At 40.1% G+C, this 24,591-nt stretch overlaps 1 protein-coding gene and 1 pseudogene across 1 annotated transcript in view; both read left to right on the plus strand.

Annotated features, from left to right (window-relative positions):
• Positions 1–24,591, plus strand: part of LOC136866583 (8-oxo-dGDP phosphatase NUDT18) — a 115,995-nt gene that overhangs the window by 83,188 nt on the left and 8,216 nt on the right. The window lies entirely within an intron of this gene.
• LOC137498876 (uncharacterized) lies at positions 7,390–16,873 on the plus strand (annotated as a pseudogene).

Consider the following 24,591-nt stretch of genomic DNA (forward strand, 5'->3'; position numbering starts at 1 on the left):
GGGTATGAGGTGAGATGAATTTGTCGTGGCGGTTTTTTATGACCGGATGCCCTTCCTGATGTCAACCTCATCAGAGGAGTTAATGAGAGATGAAATGAATGACGTGATATATGATAGTAGGGAGAGGGTGAAACCCGGTGCCGGCACATAGCCTACTCCTGTCGAATAGCACCAAGGGGTCTGCTCAAGGCTTAACGTCCCCATCCGACGGACGAATCACCATCAACAGCGTCATATGCCCTCACTCCATATGAGCACTGCGGAGAGGTTTGGAATTTAATCCAGGCTTTTGGCACGCAATCTAGTGATTAGAAATTGTATACCACCACCTCCCCTACCCTGCCGGCCAACATTCTGATGGTGAAAATTTCAACGGGACTCGAACCGGCTAACCTCGGTCTTAGACCGTTTTTAGACTTCAGCGCCTTAACGATCATGGCCACCAGGCGGGCGTGGGCAAAATATTTAATATCATATAATTAATATAAACTTACTATTTTGTCAGTTACAACACACTAAACACGCTTTATATTATGTTTTGTAGAACAGTGAACAATTAAGTATTTTCAATGCTCTTTGGAGTCATATTATATGAATATATCACACACATTTTCAACACTCAAAGCATGTTTATTCCATAAATTTTGTAGCACAGTGACCTGTTAAGTATTTTTCGATGTTCTCTGGGGTCATGGAAAGGGGTTTGCCACTTAAAATGTTCTTATAAGCGGAGAAAGATCTTTCAACAGCGCATGATGTAACTGGGGCAAATTAAATGTCCTCGTCATCTCCATTTACAATTCGGCACATACTGTGAAATGTTGAACCACCAGGATTTCTCTTCAAAACGTTACTCAATACACTTGCTCCAGTTTCTAGTGATGGCAATAGAATCTTACAGTGGCAGTCCTGATGTCGATGATTGAGGAGACCACTTTGGAGTCACCAAAGGCAGTTTGTGATTCACTAATAGATACAGCATTTTCAGGATCAAAAGAATCTACGTCAGTCTTTATAGCATCTAGATGCTCAATATAGAAGTTATCTATCCATGTCCCCCACCTCGTTAACAGTGGTTACGGCGGCAGTGGTATCTCTGGCAATTGCTGTTTGTAAGATAGCACTCGTGGAGCTTTTAGAAAAACCTTTTTTGTTGCTGAAATTAATCTATTCACTTGTGGAAACTTGGCTCTAATATCTTCGGCAACACGTTGCAGTCCATGAGCCAAGCATGTAAACTGGAGGATATTGGGATAAAACATCTTCAAAGCAGTTGCAGCCTTAAGCATATATGCTGCAGCATCAGAATACATCATTAATACCTTTTCTTCTTTCATCTCAGTCAGTCACAGAGCTCTTAATCCATCATTCACAAATCTTGCAATAGTTGAGTGATTTGTATAGCCTAGCTCTTTACAGTAGATCAAACATGGTTTTGAGGCCCTGTCAGGTTGTAGCTTCCCCACCACAAGATTTGCAATAAATCTAACCTTATCATCTGTTGTTTCATCAACAGCAACCCATATGAAAGATTTCCTATATGCTGTCTTATGTTGTGCATTACCTCGTCATAGCAGACTTGAATTCTTGCGTAGTGTTCATTGGTTAGGAACATGTTGCTTGCAGTATTTTTCCAGAAAAGATGTGAATTTAGGCACTTCAAGTTTATACCATGGAATATTGGCTGCAATCATTGCACTGCATAAGTCTTTATAAAAAAGGTCACTTGAAGGTAAGGCTGCATCTGTGTTAAAACGATTTGTTCCTTTTGTAGAGCTAACTGTTGGTTTTTTCTATGCAGAGCACTTCGTGCATGTTGCTCAAGCTGGGATTTCGTGGAACATGTGATATGTATGTTGCATGCTTGGCAAATCACTACTTTGCCATCAGTTGCAAAGGACTCGTCAACTGCAATTCATGATTTTAACTTTGAAGCCAGCGAGGACGCTACGGGTGCCATATATATTCTAGAGGAAACTGATGTTCATGAACAATGTTCTTCAGCTGTTCAAAAGAAACTAAAACCTAATTGAGACATTTCAAAGGAAGACAGCTATAAGAATAAATTTGGAAATTCCAAAGTACATAACAAAGAGGTCAAAGAAATGCGTTTAGAAAAATATTACTGGTAACCTCAACATGAAAGTGGCTAGTTGTAAAGCAATTAACTCTAAAAGGGATCAAAGATTTAAGACTGGCAAATGTAAAGTAACAGTTTTCCTGCAGCTAATTGGAACCTTTAGAAAAACCTATTTCGCAAGGGTCTCTACCTGTATCTATCATCCTCTCAAATACCTGTCACTCATAATTACCTTAATCCCCCTGTTGAGAGGACAGACATTAAGTTGTGAAACTTCAATTCAGCAATTTATTTCATATGAAGACAGGAAAACGCTAAAATATGTAATTTTATGTAATATCACTAATAATATGTAGAATACCCACAAATATAAAAAAAATTTGTAAAATGAAATTCAATAATAATAACCCTCACATAGTGTTTTGTGAACATATGACTTTTCCCAGCACCTAAATAGCAAGGAACAAAATATGTAATTACATAGAAATCCCAGCTCTACTAATCACGTAGGCTGAGTGGACCTCGAACCAGCCCTCAGGTCCAGTTAAAAAACCCTGACCTGGCTGGGAATCGAACCTGGGGCCTCTGAGTAAGAGGCAGGCACGCTGAAATGACATCACAGAGCCAGCATATTAAAAACATACATAATTAAAAATTAAAATAATGCACCACTTTTAAGACTTTCCTTGGTGAAATAACATTGATGTCAATGTCACTGTTGTGTATGACAAAACGGAATCTGTGGACACTAGTTGGTAAAAATCTCCGTAAAGGATAAAATATGGTAAATGATTGAAAACAAAAACTTGCGTCCTGAAAGTGAAGTGGCTGTCTGAGGGAGTGAGAGTTGAACTGTTACCGGTAAGGGGAAGTTGGAGCGATGAGAGGAGAAGAAGTACCTTATTTGACATGTGCTGAAATTAATTTCTTTGTCTGTAGATGATTGCTAATACCATATTTACGCGAATAATACCCGCATATTTTTTTTTTTTTTTTTTTTTTTTTGGCACAAAATTGGGGTGCAGATTTTATTTGAGTCAATCTTCGTAATTTTTTTTTCAAAATTCGGTGGCGGGGATTATTTGTGTAAATACGGTATTTATCAGTTCTTCAAACAATACATTGTTCCGTCCTGTAATTTCGTTAAGGTTATATGTAGGGTTGTACCTTTGGTCAAAGTGTTCAGTATATATAGATTTTCAAAATGTTTAGGTATTTTCCTTTATTGACTCTTTGAATGATTTACATATCGTCGTTGCCGGGACAAAACCTCCTATGTGATAATATTACTGACCCGCAGCACATACATTATAAAGAGCAAGAATGCCTTGACAATATGCACACAATATTGCACCTTAGACGACAGAACCTTACCGACCAAAGTTCTAAGCTAAAATATTTCACATAGGAGGTTTTTTCCTGGCAGCGACGATCGCTGTCATTGATGTGTACATTCACTGCTGAAAATCTATGTTTATGTACACTGACTGACAGAGCAAATGCAACACCAAGAAGGAGTGGTCAGAACTTTATGCCAATTGCAGGGTAGACTGACGTCACTGAAGTATGCTCATGATGTGAAATGCGCCGCTGTGCTGCGCACGTAGCGAACGATAAATGGGACACGGCGTTGGCGAATGGCCCACTTCGTACCGTGATTTCTCAGCCGACAGTCATTGTAGAACGTGTTGTCGTGTGCCACAGGACACGTGTATAGCTAAGAATGCCAGGCCGCCGTCAACGGAGGCATTTCCAGCAGACAGACGACTTTACGAGGGGTATGGTGATCAGGCTGAGAAGGGCAGGTTGGTCGCTTCGTCAAATCACAGCCGATACCCATAGGGATGTGTCCACGGTGCAGCGCCTGTGGCGAAGATGGTTGGCGCAGGGACATGTGGCACGTGCGAGGGGTCCAGGCGCAGTCCGAGTGACGTCAGCACGCGAAGATCGGCGCATCCGCCGCCAAGCGGTGGCAGCCCCGCACGCCACGTCAAGCGCCATTCTTCAGCATGTGCAAGACACCCTGGCTGTTCCAATATCGACCAGAACAATTTCCCGTCGATTGGTTGAAGGAGGCCTGCACTCCCGGCGTCCGCTCAGAAGACTACCATTGACTCCACAGCATAGACGTGCACGCCTGGCATGGTGCCGGGCTAGAGCGACTTGGATGAGGGAATGGCGGAACGTCGTGTTCTCCGATGAGTCACGCTTCTGTTCTGTCAGTGATAGTCACCGCAGACGAGTGTGGCGTCGGCGTGGAGAAAGGTCAAATCCGGCAGTAACTGTGGAGCGCCCTACCGCTAGACAACGCGGCATCATGGTTTGGGGCGCTATTGCGTATGATTCCACGTCACCTCTAGTACGTATTCAAGGCACGTTAAATGCCCACCGCTACGTGCAGCATGTGCTGCGGCCGGTGGCACTCCCGTACCTTCAGGGGCTGCCAAATGCTCTGTTTCAGCAGGATAATGCCCGCCCACACACTGCTCGCATCTCCCAACAGGCTCTACGAGGTGTACATATGCTTCCGTGGCAAGCGTACTCTCCGGATCTCTCACCAATCGAACACGTGTGGGATCTCATTGGACGCCGTTTGCAAACTCTGCCCCAGCCTCGTACGGACGGCCAACTGTGGCAAATGGTTGACAGAGAATGGACAACCATCCCTCAGGACACCATCCGCACTCTTATTGACTCTGTACCTCGACGTGTTTCTGCGTGCATCGCCGCTCGCGGTGGTCCTACATCCTACTGAGTCGATGCCGTGCGCATTGTGTAACCTGCATATCGCTTTGAAATAAACATCAATTATTCGTCCGTGCCGTCTCTGTTTTTTCCCCAACTTTCATCCCTTTCGAACCACTCCTTCTTGGTGTTGCATTTGCTCTGTCAGTCAGTGTATTTCGTACGGCAGAAGGATACAAGTTTACAAACAATGATAAAAAATATTTACAAGTACAGTATTTGAGCAGTCTTTGAGTAGCCTCAGTGGCCTCATGCACTGTTCCATTGAACTTCCGGACTGTCTGGGGCACATCTGCCATGTTGGGTTCAGATTTTTCTGAGTAGGTTGAAACGCGGAGTTTGAAGAGCACCACGTTGGATCAGTCTCATGATGGTTTCCTTCTAGTCCTGATGTATTGGCAGGAGAGAAGTTTTACAACATTTAAGCCATTCTTTTCTGTCTTCCAAGATGAGGGGGGATGTACTGGTAGCCGTTCCAAAGGTGTAGACTGGATGGTCCCTGATAAATGTAGTCCTATTGTGTCATTCAACTGAGTGTAGATTTTCTTTGTGTAAGCACTGTTAAGCCAAACTGCACTGCAATACTCAGCTGCTGGGTAAAATAAACCAAGAGCTGCTGTTCTTAAAGTAGACTGTTCCTGAGACTTTGGGTCTTACTAATAAAAAGTCCTTATACCGTTGTTTAACTCTTGTTTAGTTATACAGTGAATAAACCCTGTATAAGCGTTTTACATTTTTCTTACTAATAAACGAGGTATACGCATTGTATTACTACACAGCACGTATACACTCGTTCCAAGGAGTAGGAATCTCTTCCTGTAGTTCACTGACGTATTTCGCACGTTCACCGCCTTTATGATCGCTTCTGCTGGTTATCTACGAGCAAAACTTTCCGGAAAGTCGCACAGTAGCACGGCATATCGAAAAGGCAGTGGCAACACTAAGTGAGACAGATGGAAATTCGCTTATATTGATATCAACATTTCTTCAGCTTGCTTGTGTAATGATCGCCAAAAAAAGAAATGGAATGGCTTAAGAAAAGATCAATAGCTCTTAACTGGGATAGTACGGAAAACGTAAGCAATTGTAATTCAATCGGCGGGTTGAAAAGGGTAGGCTACACATTCCAAAATCCTTACTTTTCAGGGGAAAGGAAAACCTGTTTTGTAGCTAAACGAAAGGTTAGATCAAAAAAGTTTCTATTAGGCATTTATACAGCACATTTCTACGTATTCAACTACAAAGTATGGAAATCATATTACGTACGGTTTTCAAGTTATACCATTTTTTATGTCAAGGAATATGTCCCTTTTTATACTCAACTTTGAGAAAGATCTAAGATCTTTGTAGAGGCAGATAATGTATAATAAACTCGCAATTTAAAGTCTATTAAGCAGTAACACCTTATTACACAAACATACGCCCAACCATAATTTCTTTTATAGTTATTCATTGTCATTCCGTGAGACAGCTGGAAATTGACTTATATTGATATCAACATTTCTTCAGCTTGCTTGTGTAATGGACGCTAAAAAAAGAAATGGAAAAGCTTAAGAAAATATCAAAAGCTCCTAACTGGGGTAGTTCGGAAAACGTAAGCAATTGCAATTGAATCGGCGAGTTGAAAAGGGTACACATTCCAAAATCCTTACTTTTCAGGAGAAAGGAAAACCTGTTTTGTAGCTAAACGAAAGGTTAGATCAAAAAAGTTTCTATTAGGCATTTATACATCACATTTCTACGTATTCAACTACAAAGTATGGAAATCATATTACGTACGGTTTTCAAGTTATACCATTTTTTATGTCAAGGAATATGTCCCTTTTTATACTCAACTTTGAGAAAGATCTAAGATCTTTGTAGAGGCAGATAATGTATAATAAACTCGCAATTTAAAGTCTATTAAGCAGTAACACCTTACTACACAAACATACGCCCAACCATAATTTCTTTTATAGTTACCGTATTCATTGTCATTCCGTGAGACAGCTGGAAATTGACTTATATTGATATCAACATTTCTTCAGCTTGCTTGTGTAATGGACGCTAAAAAAGAAATGGAAAAGCTTAAGAAAATATCAAAAGCTCCTAACTGGGGTAGTTCGGAAAACGTAAGCAATTGTAATTGAACCGGCGAGTTGAAAAGGTTACACATTCCAAAATCCTTACTTTTCAGGAGAAAGGCAAACCTGTTTTGTAGCTAAACGAAAGGTTAGATCAAAAAAGTTTCTATTAGGCATTTATACATCACATTTCTACGTATTCAACTACAAAGTATGGAAATCATATTACGTATGGTTTTCAAGTTATGCCACTTTTTATCTCGAGGAATACGTCCCCTTGTATACGGTAGGTAGGCTACTCAATTAAGAAAGATCTTTGTAGGGGCAGATAGTGTATAATAAACTCGCAATATCAAATGTCTGTTAAGCTGTAACATATTTTTACACAAAAATACGCCCAACCATCATTTATTTTATAGTTATTCATTGTCATTCCGTCTCTTTAAAGTGTTTTACTCACTGCCTGCTCGATCACAAGAGTCTAGTCCCTGCGATCTAACTATGGCTCCACCACGCCGAATACTTCCGAACAAACCCGAGAGTTATCGAATGCACTTGCCAGGGGGTGGAGGTAAATGACCCGCCTCCCTTTGGAATTCCAGCTGGCGTTTAGTGTGTTCTGTGTTACCTGGCGCCTTTCTTAACTGGTTTGTAGTGGTAGAAGAAATTATCTTTAACAGGTGATATATGTGTCGTAAGTTATACGGTCGGTTTGTAGCGGTAGAAGAAATTATCTTTAACTGGTGATGTACATGTCTTAAGTTATACGGTTCGTACTATCATTTTTAAAATGCCAAAATCATATATATGTTCGGAATGTGGAAACAGCTACGATTATAACAAAAATCTTAGGAAACACGTGTCAAAAGTACATCCAGACAAATTAGGTGATATAGCTCCCCTTAAAAACAGCAAGAAAACATATGCTTATAAGTGTAAAAGTTGCGACAAACAGTTCAATAACCAGTACGTTTTTAAACAGCATGAACGGCAATTTCACGGGGCTGTTTATCTTAATGAGAAGAGGTTACAGTGTGCATTGTGCAGTTTTACAACCGCTGTGAAGAAAAGTTTTCATGAACACTTAGAATCAGAACATTGTATTTCCGTTAAGCTGGAACGTAACGAGTTTCGTACATTGCAAAATTTTCTACAGTGGAAGGAAGAAACTGAAAAGAAATCCTTGGCTAAATATGTTAAAAAGCGTGGTTCGCACCGTGGCGCTGACAATGTTGCTAGACATTACTATACGTGCCATCGTTCGGGACATTACTATTCTGAAAGTACAGGGATTAGACATATTAAAACTCAAGGAAGCAACAAAATAAATGGAAACTGCCCTTCAGGTATGCAGGTACTTGAGTTTGAGGATGGAACTCGTAGAGTTGATTATATACCAACACACGTAGGGCATGAAAATGATGTAGCTCACCTGAGTCTAACAGAAATGGAAAAAAGAAGCTTGGCTACAGACATCGCCAACAAAATTTCGTTTGATGCCATACTAGACAAGGTCCGTGACTCACTTTCGGACTCTAAACTAGATCGGATTCACCTCTTAACAAAGAAAGACTTGTACAACATTGAACACTGCTTCAACTTATCTTCCTCGTCCGTGAGACACAGTGATGACGGTACTAGCGTTGAAGCTTGGGTAAATGAAGTAAATTCTAGTGATAACCCATGTGTTCTGCATTATAAACCCCAAGACACAGTGAATGAAAAACACCCAGGATTAATGGCAAGTGATTTTGTATTAATTATCATGAACAGTGCCCAGCGAGAAATCTTGAAGAAGTATGGAAGCGACTGTATTTGTGTCGATGGGACTCATGGAATGAATAGTTACGGTTTCGAACTGACCACACTTCTTGTTCTAGACGATATGAGACAGGGGTTCCCGTGTGGTTTTCTCATATCTAATAGAAGTGATCAATATGTCCTTTCTATATTTTTTGAGTATGTAAGAGAAGAGGTTGGAAAATTAACCCCTAAAGTTTTTATGTCTGATATGGCAGAATCTTTCATCACGGCCTGGATTTCAACAATGGAGCAACCAGAAATGCGACTCTTCTTTCTGTTCCTGGCATGTAGACAGGGCTTGGAGGAAGAACATTTCAAAAGCGAAAGGAAAGGAGAAGCAGGCTGAGGTATATAAACTTATTAGGACCTTAATGCAGGAAAGAGATATCACAGCATTTGAAATCATGGTTCCAGCTGTAATGAAACAACTTAGTGAGGATCCTGACACAATTGAATTTGCCATATATTTTCGGGAAAATTATCTGAAAAATGTAAAGTCATGGGCTTATTGTTACAGAATAAACAGTGGCCTGAACACTAATATGCACATCGAAAGAATGCATAGGACACTAAAATATATATATTTACATGGTAAAAATGTCAAGCGACTAGATAAAGCAATTCATGCTTTGATGACCTTCGTAAGAGATAAGTTGTTTGATCGGTTGGTGGTACTTACAAAAGGAAAAGTAACGAGTAAACTTAAAGATCTTAGAAGCAGACACAAAGCAGGTTTGCAGGTAAATTCAGGTCTGATAATTAAAGAAGCAAATGGCTGGATAATTCCTTCATCTTCCGATGTCAAGGAGACCTATTTCGTGCAGGAAAATATTTGTAACTGCAATTGCAAATTAGTTTGCGAGGAATGCAGTGCGTGCATTCATCAATACACTTGCACCTGTGTTGATTCCAGCATAAAATGGAATATGTGCAAGCATATCCATAGCATTTGCTTGCTTAGAAGGAGCCAGAATGAAGTGTCCAGTTCGCTGCATAATGATAATGGCGACAGAAACAGTGAGGATGACTTATTCATTCATACAGATGAACACTGTGCCACTGAGAAGGACAATATTATAGAAGAGCTCGCGAAGAAGGGAAATAAGCAATCTACTCTAACTTTGGAGACTGAAAAAGAGAAACTAGCAGAAGAGTTCACTCAGTTAATTACAGGAATACGATCAGAAAGTGAAATCACAGTTCTTAAACTCCATATGACATCACTAAAAGCGACCATAGCTGCTGTTCGTTGTAATGCTAGTTGCTTTACGTCGCACCGACACAGATAGGTCTTATGGCGACGATGGGACAGGAAATGGCTAGGAGTGGGAAGGAAGCGGCCGTGGCCTTAAGTAAGGTACAGCCCCAGCATTTGCCTGGTGTGAAAATGGGAAACCACGGAAAACCATTTTCAGGGCTGTCGATAGTGGGGTTCGAACCTACTATCTCCCGAATACTGGATACTGGCCGCAATTAAGCGACTGCAGCTATCGAGCTCGGTGTTCGTTGTAATGAAAGCTGCGAACCCTTGAGGAGAGACAAATCGGTACCTCTGTCAAGCAAAAGATGCATAGTGCCACAGAGGAGATTGTTTTCCACTAAAAAGAAAAAAGAAAAGAAATGCTCAGCTATGAGGAAACCTGACGGCACAGAGGCACAGAATATCGCTGTTTCCTTACTTCAGGGAAACTGACTGTCCCCAGTCTCGTGTATATAGTGTAATAACTTGTAGTGTGTAGCGTGGATTGTTGTAAGATAAGTGTTTTATTTTCGAGTTAAGGCCTACTGTAATTAGCAGCATTATAATTTTAAAAAATGTTACGTGTACAGACTATCGAAAGAAACTTTTGTGATCGAACCAAGGACACCGATGTGAAAAATTAGAAGCCCAGGAAGCAGCATCGTCAAATTCACCAGGTATGTTTGTATGGTCATTTTAAAATTTATTGCCTGTGTTTGAGCCTGCTTTTTGTGATATTTGTCATTTTAAAATTTCATGCCTGTGTTTGTGCCTGCTTTTTTAATATTTGTTATTTTAAAATTTCTTGTCTGTGTTTGAGCCTGCTTTTTGTGATATTTGTTATTTTGTGGTATTTGTCACAGTAGCTTGTTGACGAGTGAGAACTTAAACAATTTGAACTGACCGCCGTAACATGAGGAGGAGCCGGCGGGAGTAGCCGGCGTTAGTGCCACACTTACATCTCGATAACTCTCGGGTTTGTTCGGAAGTATTCGGCATGGTGGAGCCATAGCTAGATCGCAGGGGCTAGACTCTTGTGCTCGATCTGCATCCGATGGCTGCTTAAACTGCCTGCTCATTCCATACTCAAACGTGTAACACGCCTTACAAACAATCTGCCGCTAGATGGCAGCACCAAACGTACCCATTTACCGCGTGAATACAACTAGATAAGCATACCAGCAAAATTTAAAATCTGAAAGTAAGAGAAATATTAAAGAATTTTACGTATAAAGTGGTGCTCTAGAGAGTTATAGCTTCAGCACTTTTCGAGAAAGAGGTTTCGACGAACAAGAAAACCTGGAAACTTTGTCTGTATGGTACTTCCCTACATTACTAAGTAGAGGTTTCACGACTTTGGCCAGCACAGTTTCTGACACAAGTTCCTGGTGCTTATTGTTACTAAAACACTTTAAAAAATTACATTGGCACAAAGAAGGTAGAACATAGTTTTTTATAATCTGGAGCAGACTTGCAGATTTCTTGCAGGAACTAAATAGGCCCTACTTGCGTAAATAATAATAGTAATAAAAAGAGCAGTATATTGACACGATATTATACTGCTAGCAAAAGACTCGTAATGGAACCTTAATCTGCTTACCCTCCAGGGTTGGCTTTTCCCTCGGACTCAGCGAAGGATCCCACCTCTACCGCCTTAAGAGCAGTGTCCTGGAGCTTCAGACTCTGGGTCGGGCGGATGAAACTGGGGAGGATGACCAGTACCTCGCCCAGGCGGCCTCACCTGCTATGCTGAACAGGGGCCTTGGAAGGGATAGACAAGGAAGGGTGAAGGAAGCTCCCGGCATTTGCCTGGTGGAGAAATGGGAAACCACGGAAAACCACTTCCAGGATGGCTGAGGTGGGAATCGAACCCACCTCTACTGACTTCCCGAAGCTGAGTGGACCCCGTTCCAGCCCTCGTACCACTTTTCAAATTTCGTAGCAGAGTCGGGAATCGAACCCGGGCCTCCGGCGTTAGCAGCTAATCACACTAACCACTACACCACAGAGGCGGACAATGGAATCTATGACAGCATATTATTCTGTTTTGTACCTTCACATTAACAGTACAGTGTCCCCAGATATTATATTACTTCGTATGTAATACTTCAAACCTTAAGCTTACCATTTTCTGCAATGGTGTTTGAAGAGCTCTTGTTAGACGTCTCTGTGCTTGAATCCCTTCTCTTAATCATCTCAGACCGGGCGAGTTGGCCGTGCGTGTAGAGGCGCGCGGCTGTGAGCTTGCATCCGGGAGATAGTAGGTTCGAATCCCACTATCGGCAGCCCTGAAAATGGTTTTCCGTGGTTTCCCATTTTCACACCAGGCAAATGCTGGGGCTGTACCTTAATTAAGGCCACGGCCGCTTCCTTCCAACTCCTAGGCCTTTCCTATCCCATCGTCGCCATAAGACCTATCTGTGTCGGTGCGACGTAAAGCCCCTAGCAAAAAAAAAATCATCTCAGAAATTAGCGGTTGTTTATAAGCTGGATAATCAGGGAAAGGGCTGGGTACAGATCCTGTTTTTAATTTTCGCGTTTTGCTGGTCACTTTGAAATCGTCATTTACGAAATGTAGACTGCAAACCACGGAATAATCAGGAATCCTTGCTGTTTCCTTCCCTGGATATAATACTTAACCACTTTCGACGCAATTGTGTACTTGAAGGTATATCATGGAATGAAATATCACGGCATTTTGGTTTCCCATTCTTTGATTTGCAGAAAGGCACGCAGCAGTACACCATTTTCACTGAAAACAAGTACAGCCTATCCTATTTCCCGCTATTTCATTCCGACAGGTCTGGAGCCGGTTAGTGCTGCCACCTGCTGTGGGTATTTGTAAACGGAGTGTTTCATTTAGTGCCATGTTAAAATGTTGTAATGAGCAGGCAGTATAAGCAGCCATCGGATGCAGATCGAGCAGGCAGTGGTTTTACTTTACGAAGATGTCTAGCTTCCATAACCTCTGAATGGTGTACGGTACCGTATGTCTTCTATGTTTAAAATATCGTGAAGATCATCAACGTTATCGTCATTCTTTCAACGTGTGTTCAATGTTAAATGGATAAGTCGAATATTTTACAACGATTATATTACTGTCGACAATAAATACCACGAAAATAAACTGCTCGCTCGTTTCTTTTTTTCCGCTACACGCTGCTATACAACGCTTATACTAGGGTCCTGGACTGTATAAGCAATTCAGTGAATAACTATAACAGATGTATACACAGGAGGCTTATACACGGTTTATTAGTAACGAATTTCGCGTAAACGGTGTATAAACCTTGTATAAAAGTTATACACCGTTTATTAGTAAGACGGTTTGTGTAGAATGTTTTTACGGGTTTTAACCTTTGCAGATGTTCTGTTGATATTCTCTACAGGTCATGATTGATCCAATACAATGCCTAGATATTTTGGATGAGTATTAAACTTCAGTAGCTCTCCACTGAATTGTATTTGAGGGGTGTAAGTTGCTTGCTTATTCTTCAAGTGAAAGCAGGTGACCACAGTTTTGGATATCTTATAAAATCATGGGACTGTACAGTTACGGCAAGGTCGTCGACATATATAAACTTTCTAGCCCTTGTGGAAGGTAGGTCTGCCGTGCATAAATTGAAGAGCAACGGAACAAGGACTGAGACCTGCGGTAATCCAGTGTTTTGTCTACAAAACCTACTTATATTATCATTTAGGTGCATTTCAAACATTATACCAACTGGCATAAATACACAAGTGAAATAGAGCACAACATACAGTGAATACCACATAAAATAGAAAACTATGAGCGCTTCGTAAAACTAATATGTGCCATAGGAAAAAGAGAAAAAAAGAGCAAATCCCAAGCGGATACATCCCTGGATGCAACTCAAAATGTAATGAAATGTTTGAAGCTTTTAAACTCGATAATGACCAGGAAATTGCTGATGAATTATTACAATTCCTGGAAACGGCCAGGAAACAGAAATGGAATGATCTCATGATAAATATGAACTTCCAATATTCAAGCAGAAAAGCATGGTCACTTTTAAGGAAACTAGGTAGCAGCACACTAAAATTCAGCAGGAAGGGCTTCAAGATAAAGGTAGATGAGGTGGCAAACAGGTTAGTTGGCCTGACAAAAAACCTGCTAATAATAAGAAAATACAGCTGTAACTGAAGTCCAGACAATCTCATGCCGAAACAGCCTGAGAATTCAGAGCCGGTGAGATATCAACTACATTAAAAGAAATTAAGCCAGGGAAAGCAGTTGGGCTAGACAGAATACAGTATATCTAGAATTTGTAATGAATTTTGGCCCACGTATAATCAAATGACCTGCCATATTTTACAGCAACAGCCTGCCTGGTGACCATGATCGTTAAGGCATTGAAGTCTATAGGATCTGACAATGTGGTTAGTTGGTTCGAGTCCTGTTGGTAGAAAAAATATTTCACCATCAGAATGGTGGCCGGCAGGGTAGGGAAGGTGGTGGTATACAATTTCTAATCAATAGATCACGTGCCAGAAGCCTGGGTTAAATGCTAAACCACTCCACAGTGTTGACGTGGAGCGAGAACATATGACGCTGTTGACGGCGAATGGGGACGTAAAGCCTTGAGCTGACTCCTTGGTGCTATTCGACAGGAGTAGGCTATGCGCCGACAGGTTTCACCCTCTCTCTTCCTACTATTATATATCACGTCATTCATTCATCCTATCTCATTAACCATAGGTGGTTTTGATCTGTATTGAATTGTGATCACAATAATAATAATTAAATTAAAGCTGTATGGACTATCTTTTTCAATACTATATTATGCAATATTGTTGAATTACATTACTAATCTAGGGCCATCTTCAGCCTTAATGTAATACATCTAATTATGACGGAACTAACATAAATAAGCTCTCCTGGATTTTATTTCCGAGCAAGCAGGTTTTCTACTATGAGTATGGAGGGCAAATGGACGCTTATCTCATGCCTCGCTGTGAACCCAAGACTTGCATACTGCTAACACCAAGCCACTTATTTATTTATTTATTTAGCGTATGGCTAACACATCACATTATAGATACAATAATAATAAATAATATTTACAACTTGAAGTATTTACAGGTTCAAATTATTTACATATTCATCACACAAGGGTGAGAGCAGAAAAAAGTCTCTTGGGTTTCCCTGGTAGGCAGTGCTCCACAATGTGCCGAACTGTTTGCTTCACAGCACCACAACTGCACGCTGCCGAATTAAGTACTCCCCATTTATGGAGGGAGTCGCCACATCTGCCATGGCCAGTGCGAAACCTGTTGATAGTTGTCCAGGTCAAAACACTCTGGTTTGTTTTTCAGCCATGGTAGATAGTGATATTCTGATGGAGCACTGGATATCCATACTTGCTTCCAGGCCTGAAGCAGATTAAAGTTAGCGTCTGCTAGGTTTCTGGCTGTTCTAACAGGTGGGTGTCCTGATTTTAGCCTGTTAATAAAGCATCATTCATGTCACCATGGATTGGCAACTGACTGTTGTTAGTTATTTTCTTATAATCTCGTAGGAGAGCATTTTCTCGGCGGAGGTGAGGTGGTGGAATATGGGATAGAACAGGTAGCCAGAAAGTGGGAGTAGATCTAGTTGTCCCTGATATCATACGCATAGTGTGATTCAGCTGAGTGTCAATTAATTTGGTGTGACTGCTGTTCAGCCTTATTGATGAGCAGTATTCTGCAGCAGAGTACACAAGACCAAGAGCTGAAGACCGTAGGGTAGATGCTAATGATCCCCAGGTGGTTCCACACAGCTTCTGTAAGATGTTGTTTCTTGATCGTAACTTAGCAGCCGTATTCTGAAGATGTTTCTTGAAGGACAGAGTTCTGTCAAGAGTAATCCCTAGATATTGTGGATATCTGTTGTGGGCAAGACAAGTGTTCTGAAAGTGAACCTTCAGTTCACTATTGGCCATTTTGTTGCTAAGGTGAAAACATGTAACTTCACTTTTATTTGGATTCAGTTGTAATCTCCATTTGCGAAAGTACTGTCCCAAGGTGGTAAGATCAGCCGTCAGTGTTTCTTCAGCGTTTTCCATGAATTTATCTTGTACTGCCAGAGCCCAATCATCAGCATATCCGAATTTCCTAGAGCTAGTTTCAGGTATATCAGCTATGTACAGGTTGAAAAGCAGAGGAGCTAATACAGAACCTTGGGGAAGGCCAATGTTTAGAGTTTCCTCACTGCTAGTGCCATTTCCCAGTATTACACGAAACTTCCTCTTGGTGAGCATGCTATCAATAAGTCGTGCAATCTTCTTACATAGCAAAACACGTAATAGTTTGCAGATAAGTCCTTGATTCCACACAGCGTCATAAGCTGCAGTCAAATCAATAAATGCCACAGGTTTTCAGTTGTTTTTGAAAGCCTGCCTCAATAAATGTTGTGACAAAACCTGATTTGTACAGCTGCGGTTTCGTGGAACCCTGCTTGTTCAACAGGCAAATTTTGAAAAATGACGGAACTAATTCTATTATAGATTAGCCTTTCCAGAAGTTTGTATACTATGCTCAGAAGAGCAATTGGACGGTAATTTTTGGGTTGATCGTTAGATTTTCCTGGTTTTAGGATAGCAATGATCTTCGTCTTTTTCATAAGCCGAGGGATAGACCCTCTCTGCAGGATGTCAGAGCAGAATTTAGCAAGCCATATTCTAGCATATTTTCCACGGTGTAACAGAAATTCAGGGTGAATGCCATCAAACCCAGGGGCTTTGCCTGACTTCATACCTTGTAAGGCATTTGGTATATCTTGTGGAGTGAATGGCTTGGAATAAGTACTGTCTTCTGGAATGGTTGTGCTCAATGTTTTCAGTTCACGTTTTATCTGTGTAGTATGATCCCGATCTTCTGGAGCTTGTGAATTGTTCACAATCTGTGCTGCAACCATATCCGGAGTTACTGGAGAACTAATTCGATCTATCCGACAGCCCCCTGCTAGCTTTCTTAGAATGGACCATGCTTTTCGACTTGAGCGTTTGAAGTCAAGGCTTTCAACTGGATGCCACTGTAAATAACCACTAGCTGACGCAGAACTGCTAGATGGTGTTTCCAACATCGACCAATGTAAATAAAATCGAATGTTCCTGTAGTGCTTGTTAAAATCATGCTGAAGTGCTGTTGGACATAGTCAGGACGGCACATGAAGATATGGATATGGCTAAAACTGACACATTCTTAATTTGATGCTGGTATAAATTCGCAATTCATTGCGGTGTCCATGTAGGTAAAATTAATGAATAGAAGGAGCGAGAGAGAGAGAGAGAGCGTTAGTCAAACGGCATAGGTTATACGATTGTTATTTATAAGTTTCATTTCCGTATTGATGGATATTACTTTACAGAAAAACAATATATATACAAATCTCCACCTTATCAATACAAATTTATTTTACATTAAGCAAGTAAATATAGTCAAATAGTCAAGACTAGTTTCGACCCCTAGGGGGTCATCCTCAGTTGACATGCAATGAAAATTGTATTGTTCATAAAAACATCACATATAGTGGTAAAAGTTTGGACTAATTTAGACTGGTCATTAATATTGGTATGTCTAATGCATGACTAGTGTGCATCGTTCATGAAGACACATATCACCTTACTGCTACTACCATTCAATTTTTAGGTTATATAATATGGAACACACACACACATGAAAGTACAAAACACTGGCTTGAACATTTCTGATTGAGGTATCAATGCAACACCTTACTTGCATACATCCTAGAAGCTAAATACAGTTTGTAAGGCCCATTACTTCTGATTGAAACTTAGTATGAAGTTAAAATTTGAATAAAAATATTTGCTAATGTAGACATTAAAATGTTGTTAAAATGGGCATATAGTCAAAAAACAGTGGTATGTATGCCACACATGTCTAGTTAAAAATACATTACATTGATGTTGTTTATGTGCGGTACAAAAAAAAAAAAAAAAAAAAAAAAAAAAAAAAAAAAAAAAAAAAATAGGTTATACGAGACTTACCTCTCCTTGTGGCAGGTGGTGCATTGTTGTGTGCCTCATACTAACGGTTGTGAGATTCAAACGAGAAGGAAGGGGCGGGGCAAGGGGAGAGGGGGAAGGTGAAAGGGGAGAGAAATTAAGGCGGGGCCGAAGGATGTGGGTAAAGAAATGGCTGTTGAGGAAAGGTGCTGCTGTGAATATTATGACTTGTTTGTTTGACATTTCTAAACATGGGAATTAGAAGGTCAAATAGGATAAGATTATGATTCAGGTTAAAATATTGATCTATAAGTATGAAGCAGCTTTCAGTAAAGGAGGGGTCCTTTGGTGATGATTTTGAGAACTTCCATATCTTGTTTTATGTCTGTGAATTTGTTCATGTCGAACCACTACTACTAGACGCTGTTATGTGCCTTACACTACTAGCAATCAACAGCCAACGGCTGATATTGTTTGACACAATGGTGCCGATTACTTGTATCTTATTCCTTAGACTGCTCCCATGTAAATATGTCTACATAAATCTTTGTAATCACATTTCCTAACATTTATAATAGTGTAGTGTCAGCATTTCAAGTCGGTCCTCTGCTGACGGACACTGTTATATGCCTTGCTCCTACTGTAAATATGTTACTATTTATTCAAAGTAATTATAATTTAAATATAAATCAGGTACCTGATTTAACCTTGAGGAGGTACAGTGACTGATGATGCCTTTTATGAAAGGCAAAACATGTCTCGTTTTCTTATGGTAATAATGATAAATTCCTAACTGTTAGAAATTTGAATGTATTGTATAGGTGATATTATTAATATAACGTGAAAATGTCAACAAATATTTATTTGGCATAATGGAATTGTAACATGAAAACATCTACGAGTATTTATTTGGCATGTCTACTTGTGTATCGAGACGTTATCTAAAATTATTGCCCATTGTTTGGAACTGTCGTCTGATTGTGGAATTTACCATGCACATTTAATTAAAAAACTACCGTATTTCACGGCATAATCGTCGCCACCGCGTAATTGTCGCATCCTTTATTTTCAATACAAAAATCGGACTTTAAACCTTTAATTACATAATCGTCGCACGTCCAAATTTTGTTCACTAATCTGGTTAAAAGGTAAATGGAACTGCAACGTAAGTTGCACATGAATGCGCAATTTAAATACGTGTATGGTTTATGGGCAATTTGGCAACACAGTCACGTTTGCGACATGTTGCACAACGTATAAATAAATAATACCGGTATATGTACGACGCATGGCTTACCGGTAGACTATCGGCAGTTTGACAACGTGGTCGCGAGACAGTGTACTATTTATTCACCACCTACATATTATGCTTACCGGTAGGCTATCGGCAGTTTGACAACGTGGTCGCGAGACAGTGTACTATTTATTCACCACCTACATATTATGCTTACCGGTAGGCTATCGGCAGTTTGACAACGTGGTCGCGAGACAGTGTACTGTTTATTCACCACCTACATATTATGAGTTCCCATTTGAAATACGTAAGGCTGTAAGTTATCGCTTATCGGCAACGTCGCCAGGAAATACCGGCTAGGTAGGTTGAATGGACCTCGAACCAGCCCTCAGATACAAGTAAAATTCCCTGACCCGGCCGTGAATTGAACCCGAGGCCTCCGTGTAGGAGGCAAGCACGCTACCCCTACACCATGGGGCCGGCTCCTGTGTTATTGCGCACGAAGTGAAATCCAAGACGATAACGCAGATTTCCACGGAATTATTCTTACTACCACGTCGTAAGTGTCTGGGCATGGGATGAAAACTTTTATCCAAGCAGTCAAGATAATTATTATCCAATGCTATTAAAGTTTTATTTTATAAACTCGTCAGTAATGTAATGTAAAATCATCAATAACTGGGAAGAAATATTAACCTAATTACTGTATGTTTAAAAGAAACTGAAAAAAATGAATGTTTGTTACTGACGTCTCGGAATACAGTCAACTATACAGTAGATCTACACCGCGCTAGCTAGAGCTCCGGTTTGCGAGCTTTGCGCAAGCGCAGTAGCGTGTCGCAACCAACGAGCTAAACTGATAAATTGTTGCATGCTTCCTTGCTGCCTAACAGTATTGGCTGCTCTGGAATGGACAGATCACAGATGCATTTATTTGTTTCAGATTTACGTGATTACTGTAGACATGTGTGCGTGAGAATTTAAGTTTTTAATTTGTGTTTTGGGTGTTTGCAGAAATAATTTGTTTTAATAGTGAACAATTACGGAAAGTCATTTATATCGGAAAACATTAACGTGTGAAGCATTTATAAGCGATTATGGGTAAATATAGAAACTATTCTGCGGGCTTCAAGCTAAGCGTAATTGCCTTCGCTGAACAGCACGGGAACAGAGCTGCAGAAAGAAAATTTTCTGTGAGTGAAAAGTTGGTGCGTGACTGGCGGAAAGTAAAAAACAAGCTAAAAAGCACAAACCCTTCTAGACGCACGTTTAGAGGTCCTAAAACAGGGAAGTTTCCTATAATTGACGAAGAAGTGTTTAGGTACGTCAGTGAAATACGTAACAATGGCTGCAGTGTATCATATGAAATGTTACAAATTAAGGGACAGGAGGTAGCGCGCAAACACAACATACCGGTAACTCAGTTTAAGGCGACTCGTGGGTGGATTAAGGGGTTCATGCGACGACACAATCTGTCAGTGCTAAGGAGAACAACACTAAGCCAAAAGTTGCCTGCTGATTACACGGACAAGATTGTAAATTTTCACCGATTTGTCATACGTTTGCGCAAGGAAACTTCGTACTTGCTTTCTCAAATCGGTAATGCCGATCAGACTCCAATCTTTTTTGATATGCCTCGCAACAGCACTATTGCGCTAAAAGGATCACGGAGTGTATTAATGAAAACCAGCGGTAGTGAGAAGTTGCGATGCACGGCAATGCTAGCCATTACAGCTGACGGAAGAAAGTTGCCGCCTTACATCATTTTCAAGAGGAAAACGATGCTTAAGAATATACAGTTTCCTCGTGGAATTCATGTACGAGTGCAACCAAAGGGTTGGATGGACGTAGAACTCATGCTGGACTGAGTTAAAACTGTGTGGAATAGAAGACCTGGTGCACTACTAAAACAACCAGCTCTGCTTGTTTTAGATAGTTTCCGAGGTCACCTCGTGAACGAAGTGAAGCAAATTCTCACTACAAATAAGACACGACAGATAGTCATTCCTGGTGGCCTAACATCTGCTTTGCAGCCACTATACGTATGTGTTAATAAACCCTTTAAAGACCACTTACGTCGATTTTACAATGAGTGGATGATGAGCGGCGATCAGCAATTGACGCCCGCCGGAAATATCAGGCGTCCACCCTTGGACTTGTTATGCTCGTGGGTGAAGAAGAGTTGGGATCTTATACCACCTGAACTAGTCTCCAAGAGCTTCAAAAGGACTGGGATTTCGAATGCACTAGACGGTTCCGAAGATGACGCAGTGTGGCAGGGAGACGAAGAATCTGATACTGGTATTAACAGAGGCGAGGACGGTGCATCAGATAGCGAAACCTGCGATAGCGACACCGAAGATTTGGAATAAATTGCGTACCGGTAAGTCCGCATTTCACAACAAAGCGATAATTTTTTTGCAAGTGTAATATTTTAACTTTAATACTCAAATTAATGACAAATTAACTTAATACGTTCATTTTTATTTTCAGGTTGGAAAAACGTTCGCCGAATTGTTGCGAAAAATTATGAATTTTGTTTTAGACTATTTTAATTATTTTGATGTATAAACGCGAGTATTACGTGCATCTTAAATTTGTATCAAATACAATTTAGTTATAAATACATTTTTTGAGTAATACAAATACTGGTATTAAATATTCATCGTATAATGGTCGCACCCTACAATTTTTTTTCGAAAATTTTGGTATAAAAAGTGCGACGATTATGCCGTGAAATACGGTATATCTCCTATTATTACGTATTTGCTGGATTAATCTGATTCGCTGGATTATCGATCAATTGCTGCGCGCTTGCACAGTGTGTTGGCTACCACCATTCAACATGGCTCTGTTAAGTAGAGCTCGTAAGAAGACATCTTGGCGTAGAGGGAGAGCGTTAGTATTTGGAGCGTGACTCTGGTGGATGAGTGCGAGGATGTTAGGGCTATGCCCTTTACTCTTTTGAATGCTTCTCAGTGTGCTCCAACCTAATTATTTCATTAGTGTAAGAAGAAAACTTTGTGTGTGTGTGCGCGTGTGTTAACTGTTGACCGGCATAGCAAGTTCTAAATGTGTTGTAAGTCTTAATATTGGATACCCCACTCCAAGTAAGTACTGGAAATTATAAGTAATTCAAGTGATCACGTACGGCCACGGATTAAAAGTGAGTGATTTTATCGTAAATTTGAGCTACATTATAACGCACACCCTTGGAAACGTAGGTTTGTTAATTAAAAACTGTAAACGTCTGGTAACAAAATTTTATTGTATTGGTTATGGACTAAATTCGTGAAAGTAATGTAACTAAATTATGTGGGAATTTGGAATCGCTAGTTATGCATCTATGAGGTTGTATTTTGTGCGAGTTGTAACTTACTGTGTTGTCGTACTTTGTTTGTCTACTTATTCTTTGGGATTATTATTATTATTGTCGTGATGTTTAATATTATTATTATTATTATTATTCTGTTAATTTATTTTGATGCGTTTTCCTTCCTAATTTTCTTCGTTGTTTGAATTTGTCTTGTAACTGTGTTGCTATTGCCTTCACAGCTAATTATTTGGATGTGATCGTTATTTGCATTGTTCGGGACTTTAATTAATGACACTATTTTGTAACGCAGCGAGGGTTGGTACTTCTGAATTGCGAATTGGCGGTTAATTCAAAATCCCGTAATTCAAAGTCCGATTTTTTAGTCCCAACGACTTCGAATTAACAAGGTTTTACTGTATGTGCCATTCTCTTTACGACACATACTACTCACTGTTTGGGGTTCCTTGCCTTATGTGTCATCTCCTCTTATCTTATCTGACGGCCACGTTTTAAATTTTGGGGGGCCTTGATGACTACTATGGGATCGGTAAATGGTTGCTCCTGTTGTGTTTATAGTATTTTTCCCTTGATATAGTTTGTTTAATTGGGATTGCTTTCCATTATTATTTTATTATAATTTAATCTAGTTTGGTTAATTTGTGTGATTTTTTATTCGCGGTTGGAGCAACTACTTCCTTTGAACGTGTGTCCTTGTGTGTGACTTTTAATTACTTGTTTTGGTAGTGTAGCAAATTTCAATTTTAAGGAGTATTAATAGTTGCGGACCCTAAAAATAGATCAAGATGGCGGAGTGTACAGATGTGCATGAATTATATCGTAGTGCTGAAAATCACATAAATTTCATTAAGGAGGTGCTTAATTCTGACAAAAGGACCAACAAACATTGGAAGAGCAAAGTACTTGATTCAGCAGATCATATCAAGAAAACACTTGACTCGTTTAAAGAAGAAATACTCAAGTTACGGGAAGAACTAACTACAGCTGAAAGCAAACAACAGAGCTACTCGGATGTTCTTCTGGTCACTACACAGTCCACACAATCAGTTTCACAGAAAACAGTTAATACTGTACTGGTTACTCCAAAAGACGCTACTAAAGTTAAAGATTCGCAGCAAACCCTTAATATATTGCAATCTGAGACAAAATTGGCTTCACTGCAGGTAGGAGTTAAAAACATCAAGAAAACTTCAAATAAGAGTGTTATATTGGAATTAAGGAATAATGATGAGTGTAAGAACTTTGTAAACCATATCCAAGAGACGCAATCTGGCTTGTCTGCACGAATTCCGAAGAAATTAAATCCTCGAATTATGATACATGGGATCGAGGTGGATTTTCCGGAGGAGGAGCTAACGGAAGCCATATTGGAACAAAATCCTCTCGTGAAGCACAGCTTGCTAGATACGAAATGCTTTGTAAGGAAGTCAAGGAATGGAAGATCTCAATACTCTGTGTTCGAAGTCTCACCGAGTGTTTATAACATCATAATGCGATCAGAGAGGTTATACATCGGCTATTGTAGTTGTCCAGTCAACGAGTATACACGTGTGATACGCTGTTACAAGTGCCACGGCTTCAATCATTTTGCGAAAGAGTATGAAAGTCCTTTAATCTGTTCTCAATGTTCTGACTTACATGAAACAAAAGACTGTCCTAAAAGTAAAACTGAATGCATTAATTGCAACACAAATCGGAAAATGGCTTCCAGAACAAGGTACGAACACTTGAAAATTGATCTTCCTGCCACATCAACTGACTGTCCCATTTATAAAAGAATTGTAAATATTATCAAATCGAAAATCAATTATGACTGAAATTAATATATATCAGCAAAACTTACATAAATCAATTGTCCCAACGCAGGAACTCACACAAAAATCGGACTTTAATAATGTAAAAGAGAAACATGCTATAAAACTTCTGTGTGTACAAGAACCGAACACCAGAGGGAACAAAGTCGTAGGATTTGGTCTGAACTGTACAGTTATTACCAATAATAATGTGCAAAACTGTGATAGACCGCGTGCCGCTATCGTAACAACTTCAACGTCCGTTTTTCAGTTGATACAATACTGTTCCCCTGACAGAGTTGTAGTAGGTGTCGACTTAAATGGTAGGA

The sequence above is a fragment of the Anabrus simplex genome, chromosome 3, assembly GCF_040414725.1.
Source record: "Anabrus simplex isolate iqAnaSimp1 chromosome 3, ASM4041472v1, whole genome shotgun sequence".
In the NCBI taxonomy this organism is placed as follows: Eukaryota; Metazoa; Arthropoda; class Insecta; order Orthoptera; family Tettigoniidae; genus Anabrus; species Anabrus simplex.